Below are 27,107 nucleotides of genomic sequence, written 5' to 3'. Positions count from 1 at the left end.
GGCCCGCCAGGCTTCTCTACCCATGGGGATTCTCCAGGCAAGAATACTGGACTGGGTTGCCATGCCCTCCTCTAGGGGATCTTCCCAACCCAGGGATCGAACCCAGGTCTCCCACGTTGCAGGTGGATTCTTTACCATCTGAGCCGCCATGGAAGCCCAGGGTATTGAGAAAACAGACCTTGGGGCCCCAGGCCTGGTCACATTTCCAGTATCACCCTACTGGGCTGAGGCCAGCCAGAGAGACGGGCCCCTGATATTCCCTCTGCTCTCTGTCTTCGGTATTTTCTCCTACCCCTCGCAAGCCCATCCTTCTTCCACATCATATTGAAACTCAGCCACGGAACTCATTTTTTCCCACTGAACCTCCATTCTGCAAATCAGCTGGCTTGCCCAGAGCATCCTGAAAACCCAGAGAATTGGAATTAAGAAAAAATGTTGAGAAGATTCTTAAAACTCCCTGGATACTTTTAAGCAAACACATTACAGCAGGTTTTTGCTAACTCATTAAAGAAATCACCTTAGTTCTCCTTTCTTCCCTGGAGAAACTAGGTAATCAGCATGGATTAGTCAAGGATTTCAAGGCAAACTACATCATTTTCACGGTCATTGACATTAATGTGGTGTATATTTGTTTTTACTCCTAAAAAAGGTTTCCCAGGTAACCCAGGAAAACAGTCCAGGGTAGAAATATCAGGCAGGCAAGATATTTTCAATAAATGAGCCATTTGTTCCTGCTTCTGTACAGAGTTGCTTTTTCAATTTCAGATGACATGATACTGCAGATAAAAGGGAGAAATGCATTTGGAGTGAGAGTGCTTTCTCTTGTCCAAACATTGCTTACTTAGTCATTTGATTTACAGCCACTTGATAAACCTGGTTGAATTTCTCTACTTCTGTGTAGATATCACACTCAGAGCTCCAACCCAGAAATTGTCACAGCGTATCATTATGACTGGTGCTTTCCTTTCCTCCCCATAACGGGACACTACAGAAGAGTAAAGAGTTTTCTCAAGGAATTACTTTTTATATTCTTGGTTCCTAGAACGGCACTTCGGGGCACAGCAGGTGTTCTGTGACAGCAAGGAGAACTTACATCAATCTCACTTGGAGGGCCTTCTCTTCAGGCATGATTGTAATACATTCCAAACGTACTGATGCCCAGCCTGCAGTCTGAGTAGAGACTCTACTGCTTTGTAATAACTATAACTGCTTCTGAAATTAACACCATCAATGACATTCTCTGCTGTCTTCAGACACACATCATAGTGAACTGTGAAGGGATGCAGGTCACTCTCACCAGGAATCAAAGACATCTACAGACAGACTCCATTTTTCCTCCCTGCTCAGAATTCAACCCCTCCCCAGCATCCTCTGCCAAGAATGATTTGTAATCCCTGGGTTGTAGACATCGAAGGAAATAAGATCAGACTTCCACAGCCTGAGTTCTGCACAAGAACCACAGATTTTCTGACGTGCTACCCAAGCCTTCTCCAAGATGATGAGCCATCTCATTGCAAAAAGCAATATATTTTCCAGCCACTTTTGATTGAAGGCAGGTGGCCATGGGACGAAGGGCAGCTCTGGCTCAGGCTGAGCTACCCTTCTGGCCCACTTTCTCTCCTTTTGCTATAAGGTTCAGGTCCTGATATCTACAAATGGCCCTTGGCCCTCTGGCAATCACCTGTGTACATCTGTGTATGCACACACACACCCACACCCACACACACCCACACACATACACACACATCAGGTAAGGCAGATGCGCCAAGAGTACTAACAGAACAAACTCACAGACAACCAGCGTCATTTTTATCCATAAGGTGGGTCTAGGTGAGACTTAACGGCTGCGTGGAACACTTAGAAAAAAAGACGTTTATAAAATTGTACATGTTTATTGAAGAAAAATTGAAAACGGCAGGGAAACATAAAGAAGAAAGTGGTAATTACTCATAACCTCACGATCCCGGTCAGCCACTCAGTGTTTTGGGTGTTTTTCCTGCTGGTGTTTGTTTCTATGCTTAACAATTTTATATGAAGTGGAAGTGTTAGTCATCAGTCACGTGTGACTCTTTGCAACCCCATAGACTGTATAGCCTGTCAGGCTCCTCCGTCCATGGAACTCTTCAAACAAGAACACTGGAGTGGGTAGCCATTCCCTTCTCCAGGGGATTTTTCTGACCCAGGGATCGAATCCAGGTGTCCCGTATTGCAGGCAGATTCTTTACTGTCTGAGTCCCCAGGGCAGGTGGATACACTCTTTTTGAAAGCAACCCATAAGTAAGAAGGAGCTTAAATAGTTATACCTTTTGGTTTAGTGATTCTGGCTTTAGGAATCTACTATAAGGAACTAAGCAGAGAAACAGGTAAGGAATTTCCTACAAAGATATTCATCACAGATTCCAACAATAAAGGAATTTCTTAGATATGTTTTCTGGCTTCCATCAGGTTAAAAATTACACAGTGATTAAAATATTTATGAATGTTACTAATAAAATGCTTATGATTTAAAGTGAAAAATAAAATGCAAAACTATTTGAGTGATTATATATAGAACATATAGATAACATACATAAGTAAATATTAATAAGTAATATAACGATTATGTGTAAGTATATATGAATAAGTAATATATAGACAACATATATAAATATATATTCTATATTTCAGTATAGAATATTAAAATATTTTAATCACTGTTTAATAGTTCACCCCACAGAAGCCAGATAACACTAAGGAATTCTTTTATTGCTGAAATCTGTGACAAACATCCTTATAGGAAATTCTTAACCTGTTTCTCTGTTTAGTTCCTTACAGTAGATTCCTAAAACCAGAATCACTAAGCCAAAAGGTATAACTATTTAAAATCCTTCTTACATATGAATTGTTTTAAAAAAGAGTGTGTCCACCTAAAATCCCACTGAAATGGGTAAAATCAACACACTTGCCAATAATGTTAGCATTATAGTAATTTCCAATTTGATGCGTAGTTAGTTAGGGTAAGCAAGTGGTTACAACAAGCCATCCCAGAGTTTCAAAGGCTTAACACACAAAAAGTTTTTGCTCAATTCATTATCTGATGTGGGTTGGCAGGGGCATTCTGCTCCACACAGGCATGCAGGCATCCAGGGAGCCAGTCTCCTTTCAGCTAAGGACGTCACCATTGTCTAGGGCCTCAGAATCCTCCACTGTTTTTTTTTATTTTTATTTTTTGTCCATTCAGTGAACAAACAAGGGAAAAGGGAAAGCATGCGAGACTGAGCTGACAGCTCCAAAGAGGCAACTTAAGTCACCGCCACTCTCTATTCCATTAGTCATATGGCCACACCTAATTGCAGAGCCTGTGGGAAGGTGGTCTGTCCACATTCCCTGGAGGAAACTTTTGGGTAAATGACTTTTCCTGGTACAGGATGGGCATATATGTGTTAGTCACAATAGGCAAAAAAAAAAAAAAAAAAAAAGTCGTTTTAACTGTATTTCCTTTGATTATTAGTAAAGTTGGAACAGATTTTCATTTTTATTACCCATGCACACTATCTCTTCTGTGCATTTTGCCAGTTTTTCTGTTGAGTTCATAATGTTTTCAGTTGAGTTTTAAGAAGCACTTTCTATATTAAGGACACTGACTCTTATTTTCTCAAGTTCTTTCAATTTGATTTTTGTCATTTAATTTTGCTTATAACTTTTATGAAAATAAGTTTTCTTTTTTTTTTCCTGCCATACAGTAGATCCTTGTTGGTTCAGTTCAGTCGCTCAGTCACGTCCAACTCTTTGCAACTCCAAGGACTGCAGCATGCCAGGCTTCCCTGTCCATCATCAACTCCCGGAGCTTACTCAAACTCATGTCCATCGAGTCAGTGATGCCACCTAACCACCTCATTCTCTGTCATCCCCTTCTCCTCCCGCCTTCAATCTTCCCCAGCATCAGGGTTTTTTCCAATGAGTCAGTTCTTCGCATCAGATGGCCAACATATTGGAGTTTCAGCTTCAGCATCAGTCCTTCCAATGAATATTCAGGACCGATTTCCTTTAGGATGGACTGGCTGGACCTCCTTGCAGTCCAAGAGACTCTCAAGAGTCTTCTCCAACACCATAGTTCAAAAGCATCAATTTTTCAGCAGTCAGCTTTCTTTATAGTCCAACTCTCACATCCATACATAACTACTGGAAAAATCATAGCTTTGACAAGATAGACTTTTGTTGGCAAAGTAATGTCTCTGCTTTTTAATATGCTGTCTAGGTTGGTCACAGCTTTTCTTTCAAGGAGCAAGTGTGTTTTAATTTCACGGCTGCAGTCACCATCTGCAGTGATTTTGGAGCCCAAAACAATAAACTTTCTTACTGTTTCCAATGTTTCCCCATCTATTTGCCATGAAGTGATGGGACCAGATGCCATGATCTTAGTTTTCTGAATGTTGAGTTTTAAGCCAACTTTTTCACTCTCCTCTTTCACTTTCATCAAGAGGCTCTTTAGTTCTTTACTTTCTGCCATAAGGGTGGTGTCATCTGCATATATGAGGTTATTAATATTTCTCCCGGCAATCTTGATTCCAGCTTGTGCTTCTTCCAGCCCAGTGTTTTTCATGATGTACTCTGTGTGTGAATTAAACAAGCAGGGTGACAATATATAGCCTTGACGTACTCCTTTCCCAATTTGGAACGAGTCTGTTGTTCCATGTCCGGTTCTAACTGTTGCTTCTTGACCTGGATACAGATATCTCAGGAGGCAGGTCAGGTGGTCTGGTATTCCCACCTCTTTAAGAATTTTCGAGTTTGTTGTGATCCACACAGTCAAAGGCTTTGGCATAGTCAATAAAGCCTCTGGCAACTTGTTAGTTACCTATTTTATTTACTTTTTGTCACAATATTTATTTATGTGATTTCTTAACCCAATGTAGACTTCTCTCCAGTATTAAGAGTCAAAACCTTGGGGGAGGGGACTTATGACAGTTGAATGCTGTGAGGAAGTACTGTTTTATTTATTTTTTTAAAACTTTTTATTTTATTTCAAGGTACAACCGATTAACAGTGTTGTCATAGTCTTTAAATCTATCAGGCATTTCCTTTGTGACTTTCTGATTGACTTCTCATCACAAAATCACAAAGCACACAAAAACTGGGAGATTCCAACCCAACTCTCCAAATCCATTATTTTTTAGTCATGATTCACAGATGAATAAACTGATACTCAGTGAAACCAAATGACTGTTACAAAGTATCACAGCTAATTAGACACAGAGCTCGGACTAGAGATTTTTAATTTTTGATGAGTGTATAATACGTGACAGGCTGTACTGAACACTTTTTAAACATTATTTTATGAGGCAGGTGCTATCGATATGCCCATTTTACAGAGGAGGAAACTGAGGCTGCAAGCAGTGAAGCACTATGCCCAAGGTCACCAGAAGCAATATGCCCCTAGTAAGGGGCAGAAGCATGATGAAACCCAAGGCCACCTGGCTTGTCTCGGCACTCCACTAAGTTACCTCTCAGGTCCCCTGACACACTGCGTCAGATACACATTTCCTGGAGAGCTGTTTTTGTTCACATTCACCAGGTACACAACACAGGTTGCAGCCTGGGTCTGGCCAGGGGAGCTGGTATGCGTGAGGTTGTGCTCTGCGTGTTCATTCCACTACTGCTCTGGCCTTGAATCCAGAATGTCATCTCAGTGCCCCCACACACTTGCCCGTCCAGTACACATCCTGGCTCCATGTGCCTCGACCGCCATAACTCAGCCAGCCACACACTCTGCCCTTGGTGCTTCTGAACATCAGAGGAAAGGATTTGCCCTTTCCTGCTCGGCTCTTGGGGCTTCTGCATTGACATTTGAGTTATGTCATTATTTTTTTAAGCGATAGAAATCTAGTCAATGATTTGTAGCAATCACTGCTGGGCAATGTAGGCTGAAAGGCTCCATATATCCTTAACGGAGGGAAACAGAAACCCAGCAAATTAGTCTTATTTCCTTGACACAATTCTGTGATAGGCTGGTATTAGGTAAAGCTGAAATCGGGTGCTGTGATTAAAAGATTATGGTAATGCAAACCAGACGCCCATCTTGCGAATTAGGAACTATTTTCAAGGAAACCAAGACAGGCAAGTCATTGAAGCCAAAGGTCACCCAGAGGTCAAGGGGACGATAAAAGGCAACTGGGTTTAGGAAGCATAAAACTGTTACTGTACCCATTTTCTTGAACCCCATCATCAGAGGCCACGCAAGTCTGTTCTCCTCTGTCTGCCTCACCGACTTTCATTGTGATCCAAACAAGCATAGAAAAATATCAGTCATAACCCATCCCCCACTAATGAGCTGTGTGTACTGGGTAAGGACTCTTACACTCTGACCTCTTTGATAATTATCTCCTGCTGAGGTCTCAAAAACCCAACATGAGACCTACTCTCTCATTCAGATGCTTTCCTGTACTTCTAGTTTCCTCCTGCTGGTGGCCCACCCAAGATGAATAATAAAAGGACCTGGACCTGGTCACCACCTCCACACCAAGCCCTCTTTCTGCCACCCTTTCCTGCTTTGGTGGTGGTATAACTATTCTTTTTTTTAAACATTAATTTTTGTATTTGGCTGCATCGGGTCTTAAGTTGCGGCACACAGGATCTTCAGAGTCATGTGAGATCTTCCGTTGCAGTGCACAGATTCTCTAGTTGAGAGGCACAGGCTCAGCTGCTCCACGGCATGTGGTATCTTAGTTCCCTAACCAAGGGTGGAACCCACATTTCCAGCAATTCAAGTTAAATTCTTAACCACCAGACCACCACCAGGGGAAATCCTGGTATCACTATTCTTCCAATGAATAAAGCTCAAAGCCTGCCTGGGCTTCTGATTCCCCCTCCGGTGAGCCTTAGGCCCCATCTCTCACCAGCTCTCAATTCTGCATTTGCATTATCTCTCAGATAAACTTTCCCCTCTGCTCTCCATCTTCCACCAGCCTTTTCAAATCATCATCCAGATCACGGCGGTCAGTGTTTCTTCCATTTCCCCTATGCACCTTTACCAAAACTCAGATGGGCACGCTTCTGGGTGCTCTATTTTGTCCTTTGCCAATACCACACGGTCTCGATTATTTTAGCGATAAGTCTTGAAACCTAGAAGACTGATTGCTTCTACTGTCTTTTTTTTTTAGATTTATTTATTTAACTTGTTTTGTGGTGGGTCTTTGTTGCTGCATGAAGGCTTTCTCTAGCTGCAACAGGCGGGCGCTACTCTCTGTTGTGGTGCAGGGGCTTCTCATTTCGGTGGCTTCTCTTGTTGGGAAGCACAGGCTCTAGGTTCACGGGCTTCAGGAGTTGCGGTGCATGGGCTCAGTAGTTATGGTGCAGGGGCTTCATTGACCCATAGCGTGTGGAATCTTCCTGGACCAGGGATTGAACCAGGGTCCCTTGCACTGCAAGGCAGATGCTTAACCACTGGACCACCAGGGAAGCCCCCTGATTCTTCCTACTTTCTTTCTTTTCAAAATTGTTTTCAGAAATTTGAGTATAGACATATTTTTGGTATGGATTTCTTTGGGTTTATCCTGTTCAGAATTTACTAAGCTCCTTGAATCTAGAGACCTTCCTAACCGCAAGAAGTTTTCAGCAATAAGTTCACTGAGAACTTTTTCATTCCCATCCTCTTTCCTCTCTACTGGGATTTCAAAGACACAAAATGTGAGATCTTTTGTTAGTCCTACAGGTCCCTGAGAATCTGTTCTTCTTTTCTTCCACTCGTCTATTTTTCTCTCTGTTGATCAGATTGGGGAATTTTATGGTTATATCTTCAAATTCACTGATTCATCTCCATTTTGCTGTTTAGCCCATCCAGTGAGACTTTTTTTTTTTCAGTTATTGCCTTCTTCAGTTCTAAATTTTCATTTGGTTTTTCTTCATGCCTTTTGTTTCTTTGCTGAGACTTCCTTTTTTCTCATTTAAGCACGTTCATAACTGCTCACTGAAGCATTTTCATGATGACTGCTTCAATATCTTTGTCAGAAAACTGCCACATCTCTCATTTCAGCGTTGGCATCAGTTGATTGTCTCTTCTCATTAAATCTGAGATTCCCATGAATCTTGGTGTGATAAGTGGTTTTTAATGGAAACCTGGACATTTTAGGTATTCCCTTACAAGGCTCTAGAAATTACTTAAACATTCCATTTTAGCTGGATTACTCTGACACTGCTTCAGCAGAGGAAGGGAAATCCTATCACATTACAGTCAGGTGGGGACAGAAGTTCAGGTTCCCCACTTGGCCTTCACGGACAGCTAGCTGAGTGGGCAGGGGACTCGTTATTACGCTGAGCAGGGTAGGAGGTTCTAGCTCCCAAGCACGTCTCCACTGATACTTTCCTGGCTGGGAGGGGTAGAAGGGCCTCATCACGGTGCCTCACGTGGCCTCCACTGGCACACTGGGGTGGGGGCAGGAAGCAGGGGAGAATGCACGGCCTAGTTACTACTGGGTGGTGTAAGAGTCCTGACCCTCCATGAGGCCTCCACTGACCACCCAGTGGCACGGAGCAAGGCCATCTCACTGCCGCTGGTTGGGAGTGAAGGTCCAGGTTCCCCACATATCTCAACTGAGAATTGAGTGCTCAGAAATGGCTATCATCATTCATTTAGGAGTGAGGAATGAGTGACCCCAGAGACAGAGTAGAATAGGTTACTGGAGATTAAATGGCAAAGCAGTGGCAAAGTCAGGACTGAATGCCCATGCCCCTGGCTCCAAGATCCCCTGTCTACACACCAAAGAGTTCCAAAAATACAGCAAGAATGCCAGCCCCCTGCCAATATAACAATGCAAAATCTCACCAGCCAAAGGGTAGTGGCTGCCTCTCTTCACATCCTGCCAGACCCCAGGCCAGAAAGCACACGTGGTTATGCACATCAGCCCCCGAACAACACAAACACACGTCTACTCAAGACGGGCCTTCCATCCAACACACACAGCAAAAGCATACTCGTGAGCCAAGAACTACAGCATCACAGTCACCTTCGGGGCTGGTGGTCTCCCATCTGGAGAGGATCCTGGCTTTCCTACCGTTGGAATCTCTGAAACCAAGATACACCCAGGAGCTGCGGACCTCAGAGCAGCCAGCAGGCCAGGCGCCCTCCTCCTGGCTGGAGAGCCGAGTCTGCACCCCGCTGGAGGCGCCTACCTCAAACCTGGGGCCCCTCTTCTGGCCCCAGCCGCAGCCTCAGCACAGCACTGCTAATTCTCCGGCAAAGGAAAGCTGGTGACCTGGGAGGGGAAACTGCTTTCTAACAGCCTTTGTTTTTGTTTCCATTTAAAAAGGTTAGTGACTTTACTGCATGTGGAAAGAACCAAAGTAACAGTTTCAAAGAGGCTCAGCATGTTTTGGAGCTGACCAAATATATAGAACTTTTGGGTGGGGAAGAAAAGAAAGGGATGAGAAGGAACAAAGTTTATCCCACATTCGCCACGCACCAGACATACCCCTTGAGGCTCCATTGTGCCTTCTCTTGGCTTCTGCAACAACCATTCCAGCCAGAAGCAAGTTCCAAACCCCTCACCATAGGCCATCAGACTGTCCAGAGGCAGGCAGAGGTTGCAAGACCCCAGCATGGTACACAACCATGAACAATGTTACGGGGTGCAATTAGAATCATGAGATGGAGCGATGCAACTATTAAGACACTGGTTGGATGCCTACATTTCAATCAATAAGATTTACATTTTAAAATTCATAAGAACAACTTGGCTACATTGGTATCAACCAGGCTCATAAATACCCACAATTGTTTGATAGACTCTGTGAACTTAGCTATGCTATTAGGAGCACTGGAATGTCTAGGAGTGATTTTGTTGACTACAGGGCTACTTTAACATTTATTCTTTTTATTTTTTTAACATTCACTCAGTTGAAGACAATGTTCACATATTATAGTCATCTAGACCAGGGGTCAGCAAACTCTGGCCAGTGGGCCAAACCTGTCCCAGTGCCTGGTCTTGTCACATTTTCAAATGGCTGAACAAATATCGAAGGGATACTACTTTACGATGTGAAAATTATATGCAATTCAAATTGCAGTGTCCATAACTAAGGTTTTACTGCCCATTCATTTATGTATCACCTACGGCTGCTTTTGTGCTCAAAAGGCAAAGCTGATTAGTTGCAACAAAGGCCCTACAGCCTGCAACTGGCCGTTTACAAAAAAAGCTTGCTGATCTCTGGTCTAGATGGGCTGTCAAACAGTGGTGCTAGACTGAAAACACACTGAGATGATGATGATAACAACCACCACCAGCAGTTGTTGAGGAAGCCAAACACCCATCCTGAGATACCAAGTGGGCTGTTTATGAGCAAGCCCTCTGCGCAGCACTGGTGATAAACAAGGCACTGTGAAAAGCCACGTTCAAGCCAAATTATGCACCAAGCACCCGTGAACACTCTGTACATCTATTTTACAGGAAAAACGTGGTCTAAATGATGAGAGATCTGAATTCTGTGAGGTTTTCAAGAACGTAGTCCTCTGGGTATGGAGCAAAGGGAACCCTCTTACACTCTTGGTGGGAATGTAAAAATTGATACAGCCACTAGGGAGAACAGTATGGAGGTTCCTTAAAAAACTAAAACTAGGACTATCCTATGATCCAGCAATTCCACTCCTGGGCATATATCCAGAGAAAACTATAATTCAAAAAGATACATGTATCCAGTGTTCACTACAGCACTATTCACAATGGCCAGGACATGGAAGCAACCTAAATGTCCACCAACAGAGGAATAGCTAAAGAAGATGCGATACATATATACAATGGAATATTCCTCAGCCATGAAAAGAAATTGCGCCACTTGCAGAGAAGTGGATGGAACCAGAGACGACCATACAGAGTAAAGTGAGTCAGAAAGAGAAAAACAAATACCATATATTAATGCATATACATGGAATCTAGAACAATGGTACAGATGACCCTATTTGCAAAGCAGAAATAGAGACAGACATAGAGAAGACATATATGGATACCAAGGTGAGGGCAGGGAAGATGAACTGGGAGGTTGGGATTGACATATACACACTGTTTACACTATATATAAAATTGACAACTAATGAGAGCCTACTGCATAGCACAGAGAACTCTACTCAATGCTCTGTAGTGACCTAAATGAGAAGGAAATCCAAAATAGGGGATATATATTAAAAAAAAGAAGAATGCAGCCCTCCCATAAAACAGGCTTCTGCATCTTCCTTCTCCCACACAGCTTCCCATCTGAGCATGCGGCACTTCAGTCCCTGTGACTTCCCACCTCTGTCACGCTGATGCCTTTCTCCTGGGCCCCCGCCTTCCTCCCGCATAGTAACGTTGGTCACAGGGATCTCCTCACCTGCCCCCTCCAAAGCTGTAAGGCAGGAACACCAGTTCCTTTCTCCTTAAGGTGGACAGATCGCCCAGAGCTGACAGCCTCGGCGCAGGCCTTGGTTTCGCGAGTGAATGAACGCTGCACACACCACTCCTCTCTCTGGCGGCAGGCACGGGGATCATCAGTCTGTGTCAGAGACGAGGAAGCTGGAGTTTGAAGAGGTTAAGCTGTTCGTGGGCAGTAAGTGACAACGTCAGGACTAGAATCTGCACCATTTACAAACACAGGGTGCTACGACTGTGTGTGGTCGGGGCTCAGAATGTACTGGAAGCCGGGTGAATGGAGGCATGGCCAGGCCCACACAGAACCAGCAAAGCGTATTAACAATCCCAGAAGGCCTTCGCTACGCTTAGTGAAAGAGGCCAGTCACAAAAGACCAGCTGTCACATGGTGCCATTCACACGTGGACACCAAACGAACACTGACATAATTTCCCTGCATGGACTCGGAAAGTCCCAACCCGCAGCACCTCTTATATCCCTGGTAGCAGTGAGGTGTTGAGTTCCTCCAACGTGAGCCTGAAGAAAGAACAGGGCCTCGTAAGGAAAGGAAGAGGGAAGGCCAAAACAAGCACCCGCTCTGTTTCTGGGTTCTCCCACCTGGGCCTCCCAGCTGCCTGTTCTCTGAGGGCCCCTCAGCGGCATGAATGTTATTAGAACAGCTCCTGCTGTGGACCTAGTAATTACACGACCAGGAACTGAATGTCCGAAACGGAGCATGAGGCCAGAACAAAACAGCACACTGGACATTCAGCTTGCTGCTGCTGCTGCTGCTGCGTCGCTTCAGTCGTGTCCGACTCTGTGCGACCCCATGGACTGCAGCCTACCAGGCTCCTCTGTCCATGGGATTTTCCAGGCAAGAGTACTGGAGTGGGGTGCCATCGCCTTCTCCTGTAACTGCATAGTGATACACCAATTCAACTTCCTGCTATGGAGGAAAAACACCATTTAATGAGACATGAAGACAAAGCACAGACCTGACTAAGGGCACACACACTGTGGACCACAGCACGGCTATGACCAGAGCAAGTAGGGGGACGGGGGAAGGGAGATGGATGGGTAAACTTGGTAAGTACTAATTCTTTGATGAGGAAAAAACTACAAACAACCTAGACCCGTAAAGGAAGATGGAGAACGGCGAGAGGAGACCACGATGGGACAGAACGACGGGAGCAGTCATCAGGCTTAACAATGGGAACCCCAACTATGTCAAGAGAAATGTTAACATAAAAATCACACTGTGTGCAAAAAGGCGTGCTTCAGTTAAAATACAGGCAAAGATCAGGAGAAAACAATACGAGCATTTAGTGGACTATGCAGATATGTGGCGGTGGGGGTGCAAAGAGGAGAGAGGAGGAAGGAGGAGGAGGAGAAGGGAGGGATATTTGGCAGAGTTACATGAACAGTAAAACTCAAGTTAAAAAATAACACAGTTGTGGAATTAAACAGCCTTTCTGGAAGACCAGTTTGATTATATGTAACAAATACTTTCAGAGTATTTATATCTTTTGTACCAGAAGCAACACCATGCATTAACAGATGCACAAAAATGCACAAAAGAAGCCATTTTATTTACAAACAATATTGATATACTGAAAACAACCAACATGTCCAAAATAGGGGCTGTTTAAGTCAGTCAGTTCAGTTCAGTCGCTCAGTCGTGTCCAACTCTTTGCGACCCCATGAATTGCAGCACGCCAGGCCTCCCTGTCCATCACCAACTCCAGGAGTTCACTCACTCATGTCCATCAAGTTGGTGGTGCCATCCAGCCATCTCATCCTCTGTCGTCCCCTTCTCCTCCTGCCCCCAATCCCTCCCAGCATCAGAGTCTTTTCCAATGAGTCAACTCTTCGCATGAGGTGGCCAAAGTACTGGAGCTTCAGCTTTAGCATCATTCCTGCCAAAGAACACCCAGGCTTGATCTCCTTCAGAATGGACTGCTTGGATCTCCTTGCAGTCCAAGGGACTCTCAAGAGTCTTCTCCAACACCACAGTTCAAAAGCATCAATTCTTCGGCGCTCAGCTTTCTTCACAGCCCAACTCTCACATCTATACATGACCACAGGAAAAACCATAGTTTGACTAGATGGACCTTGGTAGGCAAAGTAATGTCTCTGCTTTTGAATATGCTATCAAGGTTGGTCATAACTTTCCTTCCAAGGAGTAAGCGTCTTTTATTTTCATGGCTGCAATCACCATCTGCAGTGATTTTGGAGCCCAAAAAAATAAAGTCTGACACTGTTTCCACTGTTTCCCCATCTATTTGCCATGAAGTGATGGGACCAGATGCCATGATCTTCGTTTTCTGAATGTTGAGCTTTAAGCCAACTTTTTCGCTCTCCTCTTTCACTTTCATCAAGAGGCTTTTTAGTTCCTCTTTACTTTCTGCCATAAGGGTGGTATCATCTGCATATCTGAGGTTATTGATATTTCTCCTGGCAATCTTGATTCCAGCTTGTGTTTCTTCCAGCCCAGCATTTCTCATGATGTACTCTGCATATAAGTTAAATAAGCAGGGTGACAATATACAGCCTTGACATACTCCTTTTCCTATTTGGAATCAGTCTGTTGTTCCATGTCCATTTCTAACTGTTGCTTCCTGACCTGCATACAGATATCTCAGGAGGCAGGTCAGGTGGTCTGGTATTCCCATCTCTTTCAGAATTTTCCACAGTTTATTGTGATCCACACAGTCAAAGGCTTTGGCATAGTCAATAAAGCAGAAATAGATGTTTTTCTGGAACTCTCTAGCCTTTTCAGTGATCCAGCAGATGTTGGCAATTTGATCTCTGGTTCCTCTGCCTTTTCTAAAACCAGCTTGAACATCTGGAAGTTCACGGTTCACGTACTGCTGAAGCCTGGCTTGGAGAATTTCGAGCATTACTTTACTAGCATGTGAGATGAGTGCAACTGTGCGGTAGTTTGAGCATTCTTTGGCATTGCCTTTCTTTGGGATTGGAATGAAAACTGACCTTTTCCAGTCCTGTGGCCACTGCTAAGTTTTCCAAATTTGCTGGCACCTTGAGTGCAGCACTTTCACAGCATCATCTTTCAGGATTTGAAATAGCTCAATGGAATTCCATCACCTCCACTAGCTTTGTTCATAGTGATGCTTTCTAAGACCCACTTGACTTCACATTCCAGGATGTCTGGCTCTAGGTGAGTGATCAGACCATCATGATTATCTTGGTCGTAAAGATCTTTTTTATACGGTTCTTCTGTGTATTCTTGCCACCTCTTCTTAATATCTTCTGCTTCTGTTAGGTCCTCTGTTTAAGCAACCATTAATATTTTTTAAAGTACACTGCAACCATTGAAAAAATTATAGTTTGGAAGAACATTGAATATTTAGTACAAAAGGAAAATGTTTATGATGTGTTATTAAGTGAAAGGAGGAGTGAAGAAAACAATATGTTTAGTGTAATGCCAATTTTATAAACTCTGTGTGTGTGTGTGTGTGTGTGTGTGTGTGTATGAGTGTGTGTTTAAAGAGAGAGACAGAGAGACTAGGAAGATACACATTCAAAATCCTGGTCATTATTGGTTGGGGAATTATGGGTGATTTTTTTCTGTGTGTGTATTTTCTGTATTTCCTAAGTTTTCTGTAATAAATATACCTTACCTACATTATTAGAAAAAAATAAAGCATTATATCTAGTAACTTAAAAGCACACCCCCAGGGGAGCCCCAGTGGTAAAGAAGCTGCCTGCCAATGTAGGAAACACAGCTTGGATCCCTGGTCCGGGAAGATCCCACATGCTTCGGGGCAACTAATCCCATGGGCCTCAACTACTGAAGCCCATGAACTCTAGGGCCACGTGCCACAACAACTGAGCTCATGTGTTACAACTATTTGCAACTATTGAAGCCCAGGAGCCTATAGCCCTGATCTGTGAGGAGAGAAGCCACCGCAGTGAGAAGCCCGTGTACTGCAGCAGGAAAAGAGCCCCGACCCCCGCAACTAGAGAAAAGCCCACAGTAGTGAACACCCAGCACCGCCGAAGTAAACAAAATTATTTCTATAAAGCAAATCAGCAGTGCCATCATCAGCACTTAGCACTGGGGTCCACCTGCAGTTAAAAGTAACCCAGCAGACCTCCACAGCACCAACATTAGGCAGACTGTGGCAAAGACAGCTCCAGAACCCTCTAGCCCACCTCTCCCAGGCAGGGGTCCATGGCACGCCCATGGCTTCTTTGGGGTGCATCTCAGTAAGTTTGGCCAAAGACACAAGCCAAGGGCAGCGTGAGTGCCTGGAGCAGAGACGCTGGGCATCCCTGCAATTCCCAGACATGGGAACCCAGCCAAGCCCCCACCCGCCTCCGCCTCCCCACTCGGTTCCTTCACACCTGCCCCAGTAAAAAATGAGCACCGCTTTGCGCTACACCTGCAGTTGTAAGCCCGCCTCTTCTCTAAGCAAAATCACCTTACTTTTTACTTTTTAAGTGGTTACACAGCAGTGAAAAGGAATGGAGCACTGATACAAGCTTCAGCATGGACAAACCCTGAAAACATTCTTAGGGAAAGGAAGCAGTCACAGTAGACTGCGTTGGCCAAAAGGTTCCTCCACGTTTTTCCATAAGATGGGACGGGAAAACCCAAACAAACCTTCTGGCCAACCCAATATAAGATTCCATTTATATAAAATGTCCAGAATCCATGGAGACAGAAGGTAGATTCACGGTTTCCACAGGCTGGGAAAGGAAGGAGTGGGAAGTGACTTCTAATGAGTATGCAGTTTCTTTCAGAGGTGCTGAAAATATTCTGGAATTAGATCATGGTGATGGTGGCACAACTCTGTGAATAAAGACCACTGAACGTGTACTTTAAAATGGTGGGTTTTACAGTATCTCAATGTTTAAAATTTTCAAGTGGGTTACAATTAGGCTTTCAAGTGGCTATACTTACATTTCTCAGCAGGTTATAATTACAGTGAGGTACTACCTGGCCCATTAGTTCTCCCCAGAGCACATAGTCTGGAGTCAGATGAGTTGGAATTCAAATATCATTCTGACGTTCATTTGTTGCATGAGCCCCTGTAATTTCCTTAATCTCTCGGAGCCTCAGTTTGCTAGGCTATTGAACAAGAAGAATAACATTTAGCTCATGTGGATTGTTGAGAGGATTAAATAAGTGCATGCAGGTAAATCCCTGACATGGAGATCCATAAACAGCAGTTCCTTCTCCCTTCGCTGGCCAGAAGCTCCTTTAAACTTCAAGCAGAATAAAACCCTGGGCCTTGACTAAAACATCACCAAAGTCAAGCAGGACCTGAGTACGTGTCCGTTCTGGAGAAGACACTAAATGGAGCTGGAGGCGAGGATGCCAGTGTATACTCTGTAATAAGACTTCAAAACTTGAAGACACAGCTCCACCCTCAAGGCTCACCTATTGGGTTGGCCAAAAAGTTCATTGGGCTTTCCTGTAAGATGCCATGGAAAAAGCCAAACAAACTTTTGGCCAACCCAGTATTGTTGTTGTTTAGTAGTTAAGTCGTGTCTGACTTTTTGCCAACCCAATATAACCAGCAATAAATTCTTCCCCGCCAAAGGCTTCATGTCCACTGCTGGGTTGGACTCTCTCAACCATTAGATAAGCATTGCTATTCTTAGCATCAATCAAGGGTGAGGCGACAGGAGCTCAGAGAAACCAGAAAATGGGCAGAGCTGTGACTTGCACCCAGATTAGACTGTCTCCACGGGTCCCAGTTTTGCTTTCAAGTCAGCTGCTGTCTTTACTCTCAGCCAGTTTTCTCTGGGCTATATGTGAACAGCAAGGCTGGCAGTGGGCAGTGCTGGTGTGGAAGGGCCGTGCCACCAGAGGATCAGGCAGGAGTCACTACCCGGTCCAGCAGCTCTGGCCGCTGAGCATGGAGGTGGGGCGGGGGCAGGGAGTAGAATGAAAAGGGCGGCTGGAGGCCAGGGAGCCAGCGGCAAAGGGAGGGGGGACCAGAATTCAAGGCATGTGAGGGTCAGAGGTCAAACAAGTGAGATCCATCACCCTAAGCGAATCTGAGAGGTGTGGAAGAGAAGCTGCTTACATCCTTCCCAGAAAGGGGAGAAAAAAGTGATGGGTAAGCTTCACATGGCACGTCCACGTGCCTGAGACTGCTGTAAGCTTTCTACATTCTCATGAATCTCACCCATGCATGGACTTCCCTGGTGGCTCAGACAGGAAAGAATCCGCCTGCAATGCGGGAGACCTGGGTTCCATCCCTGGGTTGGGAAGATCCCCTGGAGGAAGGCAAGGCAGACCACTCCAGTATTCCTGCCTGGAGAATCCCCACGGACAGAGGAGCCTGGCGGGCTACAATCCCTGGGGTCTCACAGAGTCGGACACGACTGAGCGACTAAGCGCAGCACAATCCTCACATGGCAGGTCCGCATGCCTAAGACTGCTGAAAGCTCTCTACATCCTCATGAATCTCGCCCATACTATGCATTATTATTAGGCCCATTTTACAGACAGGAAAACCACAGCACAAGAGGTGAAGGTTCAGGGCTCCCCAGCACGGCAGAGCCAAGGAACTCGGGGAGCTGGTTCCCACCCTCAGGGCCCCAGCGCTGCTTTCTGACCTGAGGAAGGAGGTGGACCCACCGCCAATGACCAGACTCTCTCCTCCATCCTCCTCAAAATAACAGGAGATCAGGGACACTGCATTACAGAAGGAAAGGTCTGCTTGGCAACTACAAATTTGTAACATGGTGATATGATTGAAAGGTTTCTGAGAAGGAAGCAGGTAGAGGAGCCTCCTTGCAGTCCACATACTCCATTTTCATAAGAAATTAATCTGAGCCTCTGAGAAAAATGGTTAAGTCAAAGCCGTCGCTTGTCACACCCTGCCCCCCTCCCACCAGAGTCATGTGGCCACATCCCTGCCGTAAATCAAAGGCCAGGCTCCCCTTTCATCAGATGCCTACAGATAATTCCCCTGAGATTTCCCTGCTGGGGCTCAGAGGGCCACAGCGTAAAGGGTTAACATCTCATTTCCTCTCATCTTTCAAGCCTTAATCCCCATCCTGAGCTGGGTGCATTCCAAGCCCACCTGGAGCAGGTCATGACGAGCCCCAGCCCACGACTGGCCCTTCATTTCCCCTGGCAGGAGATTAGATGGGGCACCCATTAATCACTCATTACTTGGGTCCTCGCTGCTGGCCAGCCCTCGGGCAGTCGGCCAGCTGGCTGGGAGGATTGCCCAGCCCAGGTCGTGGGCTGCTCGGTGCCACCCTTCTGGGACAACGGCCTTGTAAGCCGGGTTTCTGGACCACGCCCGAGAGTAGAGGGGCTAAGGTGGGAAGCTGCCAGGGTACCGTTCAGTGATCCGCTTAAGCAAGGCTCATAGGAGAAGACAGAGAGCACAGTATGTTCAGGGAAGCATTAGTTGCTCAGTCATGTCTGACTCTTTCTGACCCCAAGGACTATAGCCCACCAGGCTCCTCTGTCCATGAGATTCTCCAGACAAGAATACTGGAGTGGGTAGCCATTTCCTTCTCTAATGTTCAGGGAAAGATAAGGGAAAAAGAAAGAGAGATAAGCAGAAAGAGACCATTTTCTCGGGACAAGTAACCAGCAATAAAGAAAACTGCTGCCTACTTTCCTCTTCCTAGAGGAAACCAAAGGGAAAGTGGGAGGAGGGAACTGGAGAGGGGAGGGATGCTGAATGGGTAATTAATTCCTTATCATCTCCATCACCATCATCATTATTATTACTGCACAGCTGGGCATGTTCATTTCCTGGATTTGAATATAAAGTTGTGGTATTCAGCCCTTTAAACACAAACCCCCTGGACCTGAGGGGTCTGAGACTACATACTTTTTCTAGTGCACACACGTACATCCTGTCCTGCATGCTCAGTCGTGTACAACTCTTTGTGACCCCATGGACTATAGCTGGCCAGGCTCCTCTGTCCATGGGATTTTCCCAGGTGAGAATACTGGAGCGGGTTGCCATTTTCTTCCCCAGGGGCTATTCCCAACCCAGGAACTGAACCCGAGTCTCTGGCATTTCCTGTGTTGACAGGCAGATTCTTTCTGAGCACCAACTGCCTGCAAAGCACTGACAGTTTCAGAGCAGTTAAACAGAATGAGAAGCGACACTGGGCACCCACGAGGGGCTGGACTTCTGCTGAACGCCATGTGTGCCTGTGCACCGGGCCCCACACGCACCCTCTGGTCTGTGGCCATCCATCGTTACCGACAGGGAAACGACTGGAGGGCTGAGGGCACAAAACGAAGGCCTGTAGAATGAAGTGACCAGACTCCACTCGGGTACAGAGGAGGTCTGACTCACCACGCCCAGAGAGAGGGTGGGAGTGACTGGCCACCATGCTCGGCTCTATCTGGGAAGTCCCAGTCCACTGCGATTCCAGGCAACTTGGGGCTGCAAACCAGTCCACTCTGGTCCTTTTCCCTCAGCACTTGCTCTGGCCCAGAAATAAAGTCAGAGTGAGCCATCTTGATGGAGGCTAGGCTCACCTGTGGGGAAAGCAATGGCAACCCATTCTAGTACTCTTGCTTGGGAAATCCCATGGATGGAGGAGCCTGGTAGGCTGCAGTCCATGGGGTCACACACAGTCGGACACAACTGAGGTGACTTAGCAGCAGCAGCAGCAGGCTCACCTGCCTTTATGGGGACGGGTAGGGAGCATGCTTTCAGGACTGAACTGAAGACCCCTTTGACCAAAAGAGGGCTCAGTTCCAGGGCTTACTCCTTAAAGTCAAGGTCAAGGCCTGTTAAAAAGGACCGTGCTATGTGGGATCCTGAGGCTTATTCACCCACCACCTGTCATTGGAACCTCCTTTGTAAAGGCAGCCTAGGGCAGTGATCCTCAGACCTGAGGGTGCAGAACTACCTAAGGCCACCTTTACAATGCCCATCCCAGGCCCTGCCTCCATTCTGGAATCTGAGTTTTTCCCACCAGATCTTAATTCTGATTCAGGTGTTCTGAAAACAGTCTTTTCAGGGAACAGGGATATAGCAGGAAGAGCACCAGACTGAGAAAGCCAGGTTCTAAGACTTAGATTCAAAACCTGAGTGGTTGACCTCAGGAAAGGAAGCGGAGTTTCCTCAAGTGTGGATGATACTGTTGGTGTCACAGGTTGCTGGGAGGATGAAAGCATCAGGCCCAGGACACACAGGCTCATTAAACTTGACCTGAATGAGTTCATCAGGCCAGCAGGGCTCCAGAAACTGGAGAAGTCAGTTTTGACGGGTTGGGGAAAGAAGAGAAGGCAAATCAGACCCAAAGATGAGAAGTAGGCCAGCATCGGTCACACAGGTCAGGCAGAGGGGGGTGAAGAGGGGTGATCCTGAAACAACCCAAGTGTCAGCAATGCAACGTAAAGGCGCAGCCTCACACTGCAGCTCCCCTCCCAGTGCCAATCTGCACCGCACGTTAGCTACCAGCGCAACACGTTTCATCCATTATCTTCAAAGAGAAGCCAGTTAATAAACATATATGTAAATAAATGTCACAACTCTGCAGACACACAAAAAGAAAGATCAAAGGTGGGGAAAGTGGAGAGAAGAAGAGAGGAGGGAAAAGTAGGATGGAAGGTCATAGCGAGTCCCATTCTCAAGTTCACTGGTGCTGGCAGTGTGCTGGGACTGTGTCCCACAGCCTGAGAGAGGTCCTCAGAGCAGGAGCTGCTCTGGAGAAACTTCGAAGTGGCTGAGGAGATGAGGCATGCCCATTAGAACATGTCTAGGCTGAATACAGAGTCAGTGCAAAGAGTGTAAAGGAACACCTAAGATAGGCTGGGACCCACTTCCTGGAGAAATTTAGCCCAGCAGAGAGGAAATCTGAACTTCTGAGCTAGGATTAGGAGGCATATAAGACCACAGTAAAAACACCAGGTAAATGGAATGAAGGACTTCAGGCAGGAAAGAGTTGAGCTGCTCTTGGATCAAAAATGTAGACTCAAATTAAGGCAGAAGTCCCTGGGTCGGGAAGATCTCCCTGGAGAAGGGAATGACTACCTACCCGGGTATTCTTGCCTGGAGAATTCCGTGAACAGAGGATACAGCCTATGTGGCTGCAAAGAGCTGGACGCGACTGAGTGACTAACACTGTGAAACCCCTAGACGAAGAACGGCCATGATACCCCCACGTCCACACCAGTGCTTTCACACCTCTGGATCTTTGCTCAAGCTCTTCCCTCTGCCTAGCATGCTTTCCCTCCTCTCAGTCTTTCCCATCTCCTTGAACTGCTCCCCATGTTTCAAAGCCCAGGTGAAATTTCCCCAGCTCTTCTCATACAGGAAAATGCTTCTCCCTCATCTGTGTCTCCTTTATGTCTTGCACACCCTAATGATTAGCTTTGGTTTGTGGTTCTCCACATCTCTTTCTCTCTTGGGTGGCTGTATATTATCTGTTAGCCTGTTAACAATTCAAAGGCAAGGATATTGTCTTGTTATTAATTTAAGCCCCAGCACATAGTAACAGTCCTTGGCACACAGCAGATGCCCAAAAATATTGGCTGGAGAAGATTTAAAGAGAAGTAAATACTGGGAAGCCATTGTGATTTCTTGAAAGGAGTGATGTGGCGAAATCAGAATTTGAGGAATATTAATCTGTCAGCATGAAAGATGATGGATTAAAATGAAGAAAGGGACTCGTGGCCGGGAGTCAAGAGGGGAGACTATTACTGCAATGTGGACGTGGTTTATGAAGAAGGCAGAGGGAACAGAGACAGGAAAATAATTTCCTGGGATATCACAAAAGAATGTGGAAGGGACTTGGTAATGAATTAGCTACAAATGAGGGGGATGGGATGGGGAGTTTTGTGCTCTCAAAAATAGACTCACAGCCAACTTGGAAAAAGGTGGTACCATGGAGAGAAATGTGGGAGGATGGGCAATCAATATCTAGGCACTCTTTAGGGTAATGTGATTACAATCACAATAAGCACTTCTGGGTCAAAAATAACAACACTTCAAATCAAAATATCCAATCCTGATCTTATTCCCAAAATTTATCTGTATTTTATTTTTTCTTAACAATGAACTGGAACCACTTCTTCATGGGAGACTGAAATGAAGATAAGACCAAGCTGGCACCCTGCTGGGTGCTGGGCACGGAGATCACACAGGTTCAGCTGACTAACTCTGCCCACAAGAGGCCACACCAGCTGCTTGTTCAGTGAGGGCTCCAGTATTCTGGTCACCCAAACTCACTTCCGGGACCTCTGGGAAATCCCTGTTCCAGCCCTGCAGAAGTTTATAGGAAAGTCCCAGGACTCCCATCTGCTTCCTTACATTAATTTCAGGGCTAGATTTTGTTTTCCAAGTAATTCAACCATGGTGCTAACAGAAATCAATAGGAATTGAGTAGCGCTGTATTTAAATCACCTGTTAAAAATGTTTTCTTCTTTGTATTTTGAGGCCCAATAAAATCCTTTTAAGCTCAATCACGTCATCACTTTTATCAACGAAGTAGAAGACATGGGCAGGTTATACAAATTTTAAGATTTTAACATTTACACTATGAGGTGCCTGGGTGCCTTTCGCTGTGAAAGGACAGTTGGACAAGATGATTCGTTAGCCCTCTCTTGGGTCTCTATTTCTCTTACTCCAAATTCCAACAGGCATCCCATGATCGCTGTGGCTACCCAGGTCCGGGGCTTCAGATTCGCTGCCTGCCTGCCAAGGGACAAAGAGCTGCGTGATGGGGGTCACAAAGGAGACCGGAAGAGGCACGCACATGCAACAGGCTGTCCTGGAGGCACCCCGGCGCCAGGCTGAGTGGGGACTGCTTAAGGAGATTCCAGACCCCACACATTCCAGATGCGACCTGAAGCTTCTTCCCACGTTAGGACTGATGCCATTTCAAAGAAAAACGAAACAACAAACCCCCAGTGACTTCGCGATCGCTAAAGCTCCAGTGCGGGCTAGTTCCGTGAAAGCTAATCCTACACGCGCGCCCAGAGACCGCAGGTACTTGGGCTGCACTCGAGGAAGTGTCCAGAGTTGGCGGAAACAACCCATCCACTCCGGCTCCCAGTGGCGCTGGACTGCAGCGGTTTAGCTCAGACACATACACAGATCTGAGGCTTTCTAGAAAACCGTGTGGCCGAGGCCCCAGGATGGGGCTCGACGCGCGCCAACCGAGGCTCCGTCAGCTCTCCCGCCCGGGCAGGAGGTTGGCCAGGCTGCGGTTAGGGCTCGCGGGCTGGGTGTGCACTCACCGGTTCCCATCTACCCCGACCCAGAGAGCTGGGGGCCCAACTCCGGGCCGACCAAGGTTGACCGTCCCTAGAGTTTCCGAGTGGGAGGGTGGAGGGGTGAGTGCTGGCGCGGGGACAGAGCCAATCCCCCAGAAAGCGAAGAGGGGAGAAGGAGGCGCAGCCGTCGGGACGGACCAGACGCGCGCTGGCTTCCCCTGCCTGGTTCGGGAGCAGCCCCCCGGCGCCCCTGACACACCCACTGCGCCCGCCGCCCGCGCCAGCCCTCCTGGCCGTCCAGAGGGGGACCGAGAGGCGGGCAGCGGCCGGGCCGAATCCGGGCCCCCGGGGCAGGGCGGTAGGGGGCGTGCGACGCGGGCGGCTCTGCTCACCTGGCGGTCCGAGTCCCGGTGCGGCCAGTGGCAGCCTTGCCTGGCCCCCGCGTGGTTCCCGGCGCCGGGCAGCCCCGAGCCCGCCGCATGGACGGCCGCCGCCGCCGCCCCGCGCCCGTCCTGCAAGGCTCCCGCTGCGCCGGGGTTCCGCGTCCGGCTGCGCGGGCGGCCAGCGGCTGGGGCGCGCGCGGAGAGCTCTGGCTCCGAGTTTGCGATCAGGAGAGCCGGGATCCGCGCTCCCTCCGTCCTTCCCTCCCTCCCCCACTTACGGCCTCCTGCTGTCATCTGGAGCCGCTCCTGCCGCCCCCTGGCGGCCGCCTCGGGAAGCACCGGCCCTCAACCCACCCGCACGTCCCAGAGGGGCCCCTTACGAGCGCCGCTGACCCCTGTGCATCCAGAGAGCATCATTCCCTAGGAGGACAGTCTAGACCGAAGAAACAGGGAGGAGCGCGGCGAGAGTGGAAGGAACAGTGGCCCGGGCTGGCCAAGTAAGAGGGAAAAGGGGTGAGACCAGGAGGTGAGTAAGCTAGAGACAGATGGTGGGAGGCTTCGAACTTTGAGCTAATCTTACTTATCCTGAGGTTTGTGGAGAGCCCCTGAAGGGCCGAGGCACAGGAGGGATGCGGGCATCTTTGCGTTTAGGAACAGCCATTCTGGCTGCAACAGGGTGAGGCTGAGGCTGAAGGAGGGAGCCAGCAAGGAAACTTGCTGAAAACAAGAGGAGAGAGAGCAGTGGCTCTAAGACAGGAAAGGGGACCCCTAGTCTAAAGGGCACATGTAGTCACACGTGAGCACTCACACACAAGAAAAGTCTCACTGGCTGCTTCTGAAGGCAAGGGACAACGGACAAGAGCCCTCCGAATTCTAACTAGGATTGGGCAGCTTGAGGGAGCGAGAAAACACACTTCTGACAGCCAGAGACATCTGGTACTTTTCTGGTTTCCCCAGAAAAGTTTCCCCACCCGCCGCCACACACACACACACAAACCCTACATACACAACACAGGGGGGGAAAAAATCCTGCTGCAAAGCAATAATAACAAAAATCAAACTTTGATTCATATATCTGAGCCCTTCTTTTTACTCATTGGCAAATAGCATCCCAAAGAGGGCATGACCAAAGTTACCTAGAGAGCTAGTGGCAGGAAAATGACTAGAGCCCAGGTTCTTGGGTTCCTAACGCAGTGCTACATTCCTCAAATTCAAATGGAGGCCTTTAGAGCTAGTGAAGCAGGAAAGAGTGACTGGGAGAAAATGTCCCACCTCTACCAGGAGGAGGTGGAGGTGACCTTAAAAATTTGAAGAGATTGTCCAGATACTGGTCGTCTCACTAAATGAGTCAGCCTATTTGTTTGTGACTGCCTGCTAAGCAGGAGTTGTTTTGAGAGCGCAGGTGCACGGGTGGGACAATGAAGGTGGCAGCAGAATGGGAGCTCCCTGCCCCGGAGCCAGGTCCAACAGGGATGGGTGTGGCGTGTGGGAGCAGTTAGGAGAGCAGCAGGGCGGGTAGCCCCCAGAGGAAAAACAGGATCAAAGGAGAGTGACAACCCAGGAGATTAGGACAAAGAAAAGGCTCTGGCCTGGAGCCTGGGCGGAACCCGTTCTCCCTGATTCAACTTGGTCCAAATGGGGTGAAATAATTCCACTTCGGTCAAACAGATTTTGATTGGACCAGGTGGCTCCTGGTGCAAGCGGGACTAAATTAATTCCGAGTGTCATGAGTCCCTTGAAAGTCAGTGTTAGTCCCTCAGTTGTGTCCGACTCTTTCTGACTCCCTGGACTGTCGCCCACCAGGCTCCTCGGTCCACAGAACTCTCCAGGCAGGAATACTGCAGTGGGTTGCCATTTCCTCCTCCAGGGGATCTTCCTGACCCAGGGACTGCACCTGGTCTTCAGCATTGCAGGCAGATTTTCTCCTGTTTGAGTCACCAGGGAAGCCCCATGAGTCCCTCGGGTCCAGATTAAGTGGCTCTAACAGCTCTGATCAGTTTAAATCATTTAAAATGCGAGAAAAATTATGGAACATTGGGATATACTGAATCCCAATGCACTGGACACTTAAAATGGGGAAAATGGTCAATTTTATGTCATGTATATTTTACCACAGTTTTTTTTTAAAAAAGAGGAAAACTAATAAAACTTGTTCAAATTGGATTGATTTGTTAACTCATTGAAGAGATATATACAGAGTGCTCAGTAGGGTCTTGGTACTGAGAGGGAAAGACGAAATGAAAACATTTGAGTCCAGAGAAGCTCTGAGTCAGGCAAGAAAGGTACAAAACAAAAAATCATACTGGTCGGTGGTGGGTATAATTGGGACATCTGTAGAACTCATGGGAGGGGATCGGAAATCTGAAATGTTCTGCCTGAGCTAAGTCTACAGGATAGGGGAAGTTCATCAGGCAGAGCACAGTATGAGCAGGGCTTAGGAGCCAAGGATATGGGGTTTTTTTAAACTAATTTTAGACATACAGACAAGTTGCAAAAATAGTACAAAGAATTCCCTTCTATTCCCACCCTTCTTCCCTTGATGTAAGCAGCTTACATAACCAGAGAGCAATTATTATTGACCTAACTTGATCCAAGTGACCTAGGCTGGCTTTCCAGAACTGATTCTGAACCACTTCAAACTTGTTCAAAGAGTTGTGAGCATATTCTGCTTACGTCCCAGAGTGTTCTCTTAAAGTCAAGACTATACTGTGAAATCCAGTCTCATTTTAAACAGAGATATTTACATTATGTATATCAGAAGAGAATGTTAATTAACTATATAAAACCAGCAAGTTTTCTATCTTCCAGTCCTGTTGCATTTCTACTTTATCCATGTTGTGTGTGTGTGTGTGTATACACTCGCATGAATCAAATTGGCAGGATTTTGTCCTCATGTATGAGATAAACAGACTTCCCAAGTGGCGCTAGTGGTAAAGAACCTGTCTGCCAGTGCAGGAGATGGAGGAAACATGGGTAAGATCTCTGGTCAGGAAGATCCCCTGGAGGAAGGCACGGCAGCCCACTCCAGTATTCTTGCCTGGTGAACCCCATGGACAGAGGAGCCTGGCAAGCTACGGTCCATAGGGTCACAAAGAATTGGACATGACTAAAGCAACTTACCAAACGTACGTATGAGATAAACAACTAACTCTCAGCAGCAGAGAGGGCAAAGTAGAATGGGCGCCTTAG

General features: G+C 46.9%; 1 protein-coding gene across 3 annotated transcripts in view; it reads right to left on the bottom strand.

Annotated features, from left to right (window-relative positions):
* THSD4 (thrombospondin type 1 domain containing 4) overlaps positions 1 to 27,107 on the bottom strand; it is a 694,305-nt gene that overhangs the window by 643,779 nt on the left and 23,419 nt on the right. Inside the window, exon 1 of one of the 3 annotated variants that reach the window (XM_027971544.3) lies at positions 23,928 to 24,138. The exons of 1 other annotated variant lie outside the window; for it this stretch is intronic. The gene's annotated coding sequence lies outside the window, so the exon portion shown is untranslated. Of the gene's footprint in view, positions 1 to 11,337; positions 11,521 to 23,927; positions 24,139 to 27,107 lie in introns of those variants that run through there. One more of the 3 variants, XM_042252122.2, reaches the window with a different exon arrangement.

This window comes from Ovis aries, chromosome 7, assembly GCF_016772045.2.
Source record: "Ovis aries strain OAR_USU_Benz2616 breed Rambouillet chromosome 7, ARS-UI_Ramb_v3.0, whole genome shotgun sequence".
Taxonomy (NCBI): Eukaryota; Metazoa; Chordata; class Mammalia; order Artiodactyla; family Bovidae; genus Ovis; species Ovis aries.
This window is presented reverse-complemented; position numbering and strand designations above follow the sequence as displayed.